The following is a 9,640-nucleotide window of genomic DNA, read 5'->3' as shown; positions in this document are numbered from 1 at the left end:
TGTGTGCATGTGTGTATGTACTTGTTGTCTATGGCTATTAATTTCTTATGTATACTACTCCCGTTTTGCGCTTACCCATTGTATTCTTTGAAGGACACAACTAGATCGATGACACTGTATACCCATCATCTCTCCCCACTCCAGACTGAGGGTGGAGACTGCTACACTAGAATGAACTGAGATCACAAAGGATTGGGGGCAAGTTGGGGGGCGGGGGTATTAATCCAGGGAGAGGGAGCTTGAAAGTAGACAGTATTGCCCAAACTTGCAGTGTAATGAGGACTGCTGCCAGCTTCTGGCTTTCTCCCTATCCACCTGTGCCTGCCTCTCCAACCTTAGCCCCCAACCTTTGCTTTGGCCGTAATTTTCCCTTTTACCTGGCTTGTGTAGATTGCTATGGCTCTTGACAGTGTTGAGACATTGTTTAGACTCCTATGAGGAAAGACAATTTTTAAAATTTAAGCACCTCTGCCATGATTTATAGGAACTAAAGCAAAAGGTATCTGCTTGCTCTTTGAGTATAAGAACTGTGGCATTGGGGCTGGGCGCGGTGGCTCACGCCTGTAATCCCAGCACTTTGGGAGGCCAAGGCGGGCAGATCATGAGGTCACGAGATTGAGATCAGCCTGCCAACATGGTGAAACCCTGTCTCTACTAAAAATACAAAAATTAGCTTGGTGTGGTGGCACGTGCTTGTAATCCCAGCTACTCAGGAGGCTGAGGTAGGAGAATTGCTTGAACCCGGGAAGCAGAGGTTGCAGTGAGCCGAGATCGCGCCACTGCATTCCAGCCTGTGATGGAGTGAGATTCTGTCTCCAAAAAAAAAAAAAAAAAAAAGAATTGTGGCAGTGGCATTGATTATCTATGATGTAGCACTTATATATAATAATGTGTGTAATAAGTGTACAAGTGTCAAATGTATAATCTGGTCCCAACTGCAGAAAAAAGACAATTATAATAGTATGATAAAATCAAGGGCAGGCATGGTGGCTCACGTCTGTAATCCCTGTACTTTGGGAGGCAGAGGTGGGCGGATTGCTTGAGCTCAGGGATTGGAGACCAGCCTGGGCAACATGGTGAAACCTCGTCTCTATTAAAAATAGAACAATTAGCTGGGTGTGGTGGCATGCACCAGTAATCCCAGCTACTTGGGAGTCTGAGGCAGGAGAATCGCTTGAGCCCAGGAAGCAGAGGTGGCAGCGAGCCGAGATTGCACCATTGCACTCCGGCCTTGGCCATGGGAGTGAAACCCTGTCTCAAAAAAAAAAAAAAAAAAAAAATCACGGTAAGGAGCAAAAGGGATAAATGGGATGATATGCTGTAGATAGGGGTGGGTGGGGAGCCTGGGGGAAGCCTGGGTAGGTGACATGAAGGAGAAGGTCTTAAGAATGGAGAAGGGTTCTGGGCTAAGGAAAAAGCCTGAGCAAAGGCCCTGAGGCAGGCAGGACAGTTCTTGGATTAATTGGAGAAACTAAATGAAGCTGGGACAGCTGGGCTCTAGCAAGCAAGGAAGAAATACAATAGGAGATGAAGCTGGAGGAAAAGACTGGGGCCATGTGATGCAGGGCTTGGGTTTTACCTGGGTACAGAGGGACACCACTGAAGAATTTTAACTGGAGAATTGACATTTTACTTAGGTGTTTTGTTTTCAGACAGAGTCTTTGTATGTTGCCCAGGCTGGTCTTAAGCTCCTGGGCTCAAGCCATCCTCCTGCCTTGACCTCCCAAGTAGCCTGGATTATAGGCATGTACCAATGTACCTGACTTTATTTTGTTTTGTTGTTGTTGTTGTTGTTTTTAGTTGAGATACAACCTACAGTAAAGTGTACAAACCTTAAGCACACCACAAAGTTCTACATATGTATACCAGATTAAGATACAGAATGGCCCCATCACTGACTTAGTTTTTAGACCTCTGTTGCCGCTGTCAATAATGGATCACAAAGTGTGGAAATGAGAAGATTATTTAGAAATGTTCCATGTCAGTTTCGTAGAAAGGTGATGGTGATCCAGTTGAGCGTGAAAATGGAGAGAAGTGAGAAATTTGAAATGAATTTTGGAGAGAGAATAGAACGTGCTCATGGAATGAATATGAGCATGTAGAAAAACGTGCTGATTCCTAGGTTTGGAGCTTGGGCATTGTGGGAAACAGCCATGCAATCTACAGAGATGGAGAAGACTAAACACAGGACAAGTGTTTTGGGGAGAGGAAGAAATTGAGAATTCCATTCTGGACATGCTCATTGTGAAATACCTATGAAACCTGCAAGTGAAGATGTGAAATAGATAGGACTGGGCCCAAAATACAAATCTGGGAGCCATCAGCATCAAAAGGCAATGTATAGATCAGCAGGAATGGATGAGATTACCCAGGAGGATGGGGTAAAAAGGAAAAGAGAAAACTATCCAGGAAAAAGACTGAAAAATTCTAATATTTAAAATCAGATAGTGGAGGAGCCAACAAAGGAAACCAAGGATAAATCTAAGAAAATCAGGAGAGGGTGGTGTCATGGAAGCCAAGAGGGAGAACATGGTCAGACTGGTGTTCACAATCCTGGTGGGAATGTGAGGATATTTATGTCCATTTGGTGACATGGGGTCATGGTGATCTTGAGAAGTCAACTCAGTGGAGCACAGTGGGTATCAGCGAGATTTGAGCAGGTTGAAGAGAGAACGGGAGGTAGTTAGTAGAGACAGCTTTTTTTTTCTTATGGTGTTGAGATGAAAGGTGAAATCTAGTTTGAAAGAGAAGAGAGAACAGGCTGGTAACTGGAGAGTCACTTGGTATATAAAGATTTTTAAGATGAGGGATACTAGATTTTAATTGTTCATTGGTGGGAATTCTCTAGCATACAGGGAGATATTAATCCAGAAGAAAGTAGAGAAAGCCAAAGGACCTTGAGAAAATAAAGGGAGATGAGATACAGAGTAGAGGTGAAAGAGAAGATAGATACAAATTTTGGAAGGTTTAGATGTTTGGTGATGAAAACATGGAGTTGATACCTATTTCTTTTTTCTTTTCTAAATGGTACAAGTAAAGCAGAATAGGGGCATAGGAGGTTTAAAGATTAGATATGAAGTTGTTTGAGGGAGTAAGTGAGAGTTGGACACTTACGGACAGATGGATGACTAGGAATAAGTGCCTGTTTGAGATTTGTGATCATGAATCAAAAGCAAAGCCAGTCTTGGGTGACTTTCCCTAACTGTGTGCTCCAGTGCCAGCATGGAGAATACGGAGTTTGGGTTCTGCCAAGAGAGCTGGGAAGGAGAGAAGAGCAAGAGAGCAACTCCGTGGTGGCCTATATGATCCAGGCCAGATGGTAGGACCAGAGGGTGAGAGGAGTGAGAATGGCATGGAGCTCAAGGGAAGCACAGAAGATGTCAGGCCTGTAAACAGAGGCCCCAAGAAGGAATTTCTCTCCCCAGCAATCGTCAACGTTAGCTCACAGATGAGGGCACTTGCTTTAGAAGCAGTGGTGACACCAAGTGACCACTCTTTGAAGTGCACCTTCTTGGTTTTAGGTTGTCAGCAGATCCGGAAGTGTGTGTTTTTTTCCACTTGGGAGGCATCAGAGCCCTCACCATTCTCTCCATGGTTCTCTCTTGCAGGATTCTGTCCCATTGGTCCTGGACATTTCAAGGGGATGGAGAGGCTGCTGCTTAGGGGGGTAACTAGAAGTGGACTGAAGGCAATCTGGGGGCTGTTAGCTCCAGACCCCAGACCTGGCCTTCTCTGCTAGGTTCCTGCTGTCCTGAGACAGATCCTGAATCCTGGGATGGCTTTGGGTATTCTAAAGCCCTGCTTGGGTTTAGAAAAATGCCAGGTAGTGACATAATCCTCTTCCAGCCCACAGTTGTCCTGGGGAAATACCATCCTGGCTGACCCAGAACTGTGTGAGGACTCTCTTCTCAGCACCATCTCCTGAAAGTTGACTGTTGCTGGGGTTCTAAGAGGGTTCCACTGTCTCCAGCTCCACTTGACTCAAGCACTGGGATCTGACTTAGTCTAGAGAGAAATGCAGATTCCTCCCAAAGTCCTGTCAGTCATCAGAGGTACTGGGCATGACTTCTGGGCCAAGAAGTTGGGTGTCCCTTAGTTAGAGGGTATAGGGAAATACAAAAAGGACCAAGACAGGACAGCCCCTTTGCAGCAACCTAAGGCACTTTTACTGTTCTGATCAATTACCCTGTACCAGGACATGCTGTTTCCCTTCCACTTTAAGAGGTTAGTAAATCAGGTTTGAGTTCAAACACAAGAGGGTCACTGAGGCATGGGGTAGGTGAGGGAGGTGGTTTCTAAGGTGGTCAAGAAATGGAGGAAGACTGTTTCTGACTCACCTCTATCCCTCTTCCCCATCTCTTATCTCACACTCCCCAGTTTGAACTGGACTTTGTACTTAGGGCAGCCTGGTGTCGTGGAAGGAGCCTGTGCTGAACTTGCAGTCGGGTCATCCCTTGGCCACATACCTGCTTCCACATCTGTAAAATGGTGATGTGGTGATGGCACATGGTTATGGTGAAAAATTAAACAATGTACATGAAAGTGTTTCTTACACCAACACAATGCTTTGGTTTAAGGCATTACTATTAGATATTTATACCAAGGCAGATTTCACAGACATTAAGGAAAAAGAAAAAAGTTTTATGGCAATGAAATTCCATTAGAGGTGTACCAGGCCCTGGGGGAACTCATCAGAGGCAAAGTGACCACTGATGTCTTTTCCAAGACTGAGAGAACACAGAAAGAGGTGAGTAAAGGAGAAGATCCACCACTTGGAGTCAGACAGACTTAGCTTCTTATCCTGTATTTGCCAGTTACCAGTTGTGGCATCTCACACAAGTTCTTGAACTTCCCAGATGCTCAGTGTACCCCTGTATAAAGTGGAGATAATTCCTCCCCGCTGACCTGTTGAGACAATTAAATGAAGTGCTGCCTGTAAAGCACCTTAAATAGAGTATGCACTCAGTGAATATGGTATCATGAAAATGAGTTAATTCAGGTCATCCCAAACTAAATATTTTGGACATATATTATGGGCCAGGCACCAGGCTAGGTGGTGGGTGATTTTGTCTTATAACACAGCTTTTCAGATAGACAGTTCTAGTTCAAATCCTAGATTTACCACTTACCAGCTGTAGAAATGTATTTAACTTCTTCGAGCCCTAGTTTCTTCCTATATAAAGTGAGGGAGAATAATACCTATTTTGAGAGATTATTGTAATAATTATATAATCTATGCAAAGTGCCTAGCACAGTACCTGGCATGAACAAAGTCTCAAAAATGACAGTGATTATAATTAATATGATCATGCTGAAAGTTAAAAGTAGGAGATGCTGATGTATCAGATTTAAAGCTGGACACTTAAATAACTTTATTTATAGCATTAAATCCATCCTTGAACCAACCTTCTCTGCATTAACTAAAATATGGGATTTACTTCCCCTTATACACATCTACACATCACTCCCAAAATACTTAAAGCAAGATGTTCCTATTGGCTGTAAAGAGGGACATGGTAAAATACGGAAATGGGCAAGAGAGGACAGCTGTGTTATCTGTCTTTAAAGCTTTTTCAGGGAAGTCTTTTGAAGATTTTAAGTGTTTTAAGCCTCAATTGCCAGATGCACATGCCCTATGCACATGCCTTTTCCTCTAGGGAAACCCTGTTCAGGTTCTCAATGTCCCCTGGCCCATCTGCCTTAACTTAGCGCAAATGCAAACTTGCCCTGTATCTCCAGTGGCTCAGAACTGCCCTGCTAGCTCTCAACCCTCCTCCACTCTTTTTCTTTTTCCTTCCTTCCTGGTCCTGCCCCCTCGCTCCAGCCAGACCCACAGCAGTTCTGAGTGTTTGCTCACTTTCACTCCTCCAAGGAGGATGGGCTTTCGCTATGGTCTCTGCCCACGCCCACAGCTTAGAGAAAGCCTGATCAGTGTATACACAACCCCCTTCCTGGCTGGTGGCGCTGTCCTTGGAAAGCCATTTACTAGTCCATAAAAGGGCCTGAACACTTAAAACAAACATGGACTCGGTCAAACCAGAAATTTAAAATTGCGGCACTTTAATTCAGGTCAACCCTCGTTCTCTTTCCAATTCTGGTGCCTTGCCCTGTCTGAGTGTTTCCCATGTGCTTAACCCTCCTGCCTCCCAGTGGCTGCCACACCCCAGCGGGCCTGTTGGTGCTAGGTGTGGGTTGAGAGTTCCCATCCCCACTGTAGAATGACAGTGATGATAGCTAAGCTTTATTTTCACTCCATGCACAGTGCTTACTGAGTACTAAGCTCCAGGCACTGTTCTAGATATTGGGGGTCAGCAGAGAACATGACAATAAAGTCCCTGCCCTTATGGAGCTTATATTCTGGAATGGGAGAAGTCATAAATATATCGCGCAGTGTCAGGTAGTGATACATGCCATTCAGAAATCCAATTCAGGCAGGACATGGTGGCTCATGCCTATAATCCCAGCACTTTGGGAGGCCGAGGTGGGCGGATCACTTGAGCCCAGCAGTTCGAGACCAGCCTGGGCAACATAGAGAGACCCCGTCTCTACATACACACACAAAAATTAGCTGAGTGTATGTTGGGGGAAAGGCTTATGGGGTGCCTGTATAAACTGGCTGTAAAAATATGGGACAGTAGGTTGTGAAAAGCCACAAGAGGCCTCTGAGGAGGAAAGCCTTCTTATCGCCATTGTGTTCCCATGCTCTGAGCGAGACTTGCTCTCTTATCCATAAACACTGTGTTCAAGAAAAAAGACCCTCCTTTGAAACGTTAGAATGTAGCCAGATGTACAGGCTGCTAGTTAAACCCACTCCCACTAACTACTCTCCAATAAGTTAAAGATACACTGTTTGAGCACAAAGGAGATTCATTTAAACCACCACTGCTATAGATTACACGTATGACGCACTGCCTCCCTTTCACTGTTTCGCCCTCAACATCTGCTTCTTAGTTCTAAATGACTGTACTCAATAAATAGTGCGGAGACCAGAGCTCTGAGCCTTTTACAGCCTCCATTTTACAATTGTCCCCCTGGCCCACACTCTTTATGCACTCTTAACCTGTATCTTCTCATTCCTTCGTCGCCACCGGACTTTGGGTACCGTAAGGGTGGTGTTGAGGCTGGTCTCCAACAGGTATGGTTGCATGCACCTGTGGTCCCAGTTACGTGAGAGGCTGAGGCAGGAGGATTGCCTGAGCCCAGGAGGTCAAGGCTGCAGTGAGCCGTGATTGCACCACTGCACTCCAGCCTGGGTGGCAGAGCAAGAAAAGAAAAATTCTAAACAAAACAAAACAAAACAAAACAAAACACCAACGAAACAAAAAAACCCCACATTTCACAACAGAGCCAGGGGCACATCAATGATGGGAGGTGCTACTTTAGATAGGTTGATCTGGGAAGACTTCTCTGTGGAGGTGACTCTTGTGCAGGTCCCTGAGCAAAAGGAAGGAGGAGCCTTGGGAATAATGGGGGTAAGGATTCCAGGCAGAGGGCACAGCAAATCACTGGAGTACAATGAGCTTCACATGTTGGAGGAACATCTAGGAGGCCTCATTTTTTTTTTTAATGTCATACAGTGATGAGCACTTAAAAAGTCTGTGATAAAATATATACAACATAAACTTCCCCATTTAAACCATTTTGAAGTATACAGTTCACTGGAATTAAGTACATTCATGCTGTTACGCAGCTATCACCACAATCCATCTCTAGCACTTTTTAATCATCTTCTCAAACTGAAACCCTGTGCCCATCAACAATGACTCCCCCTTCCTCCCTCCCCCAACCTCTGGCAACCACCATTCTACTTTCTAGGTGTTAGCACTTTAAATGTGTCATCTCATTTCATCCTCAAAACAACTGTAGGCCATGAGTTTTACTGTGATCCCCATTCTACAGATGAGGAAACGTAAACTGAGTGAACTGTCTCAGATCACACGGCCATTAAGTAAGGGAAGGAGGTCTCCATTCACAGTGCTTCTGGCTCAGGCTCCTGCTTGTAACTGCCTACCTGGTAGGGGTTTAGGATGTCCTTCTGCTGCCCCTCTGAAAACACAGAGGTGAGTTGAGAGAGTTTCTTGTGGATTACAGACAATGTGAGAAGCTTTTCTGGTTGGGACAGGAGGGGGTTTGTTGTACCTCACTGGTCCTGTCTGCCCGGAAGGAAGAGGCTCTTGCCCAGTGACAAGGACTGGGGAGAGAAGGGAGAGTAGGTAACCAACATCTGTCTGCTATTCTCCTTTTCCATCTTTGTCTTCTGAGCTGTCTTTCAAGGGGTATCAGCTGCTCTGAGTGGAGAAGCATGGGCATCTTTATTGCTTGGTGTCCAGTCAGCCAGGTAGCACTACCACCACTTATTTATTACTAGGTTATAACACAGTGCTAGGTGCTGCAAAGAGATTCATCCAGGAGCTACGCATGACACAGATACAGCTATGCAACAGATATCAGAAGGAAAAAGCAAAACAAAAGGAAATCAAGATGAGACTAGGCAAAAAAGTACAGTACTTGAGTTACATCTGGACCAGAGTAAGTCTGTTTTTGATGATGGAGTGTGTGCAAAATGGGGATGGAGTGGCTCTATTTGTTGCAGCTGGAGCCATGACCACCTGTCCTGTTCCAATAACCAGGTTGTTGGAAGAGCTATCAGTTTCCTGGTTTGAGTGGTCTTGCTTCAGTACCAGGAGGTGCTGAGTTTCACTTCCTGCCTTCCCACATATAAGCTGAAAGAGCTCAGGCAAGTTGCCTTACCCTTCCAAGGCTATTTCTTTCTTTGCAAACATAATCATACCTACTTTTTAGGGTTGGTGAGAAGATCAAAAGAGATAAGGTGTGTCGGATGTCTAATCAGTGTTTGCTACATAGTAAGTGCTCAACAAATATTCATTCCTTGCTGAGTAGAGCACGAGTATGCACCCAGTGGCCAGGAGCCAAGCCTTCTTCCTTATCATGGTCAGCACCATTTCTGACCTGCTGGCTTGTCCTTTCTAATCACTGGGTTCAGCTTTCAATTTGGGGACCCTTGTTACACAGTTTGCTGTTCAGACTTAGTGAGGAGAGGCCTTAGCTAGGGGTATTTGAATTTTGGGGAACAATCCAGCAATCATACCTCTTACCTATTTGGGGACAACCTCCTCACATGCAGTATATTGGAAGGCAGGATACTGCCTATGCCTCACCTCCCACAGTGGAAGCAGACAGGGTGAGGTCCTACCCAGGATTTGGGATCTAGAATGTAGGATAATGGAGAGGGGCACTTAGCCCCTAGAGCCTGCCCAGTTCTTAATCTTGGTCTTCAGTCTCCTGCTGATTCTGTGGGCACCCTCTTGTCCTTTCAACAAGTCCCCTTTCCTCGTGGGACAATCATTTTCTGTTGCTTGCAATTCAGTCTTGTGCAACACTGAGGTCTTCTCAGATCAATCCTGAGAGAGATTTCAAGGGGCCTTGGGATGTTAGAACAATGGGAGACAGCTGGCTAGAAAAGGTACTGGGCACAACCTTGGTACAACTCTTTCCTCCCAGCAGCAGGTTAGCGGGTGGTTAATCGGGGCATGCATACTGTCAGCTCCAGGCAGTCGCTGAGCTGTTTATTCACTTGTTTATATGTTTGCTTGTTTTTTGGTAAGTGTATGTCTTTTCT

Source organism: Gorilla gorilla, chromosome 4 (genome assembly GCF_029281585.2).
Source record: "Gorilla gorilla gorilla isolate KB3781 chromosome 4, NHGRI_mGorGor1-v2.1_pri, whole genome shotgun sequence".
NCBI lineage: Eukaryota > Metazoa > Chordata > Mammalia > Primates > Hominidae > Gorilla > Gorilla gorilla.
Note: the sequence above shows the minus strand (reverse complement) of the source record.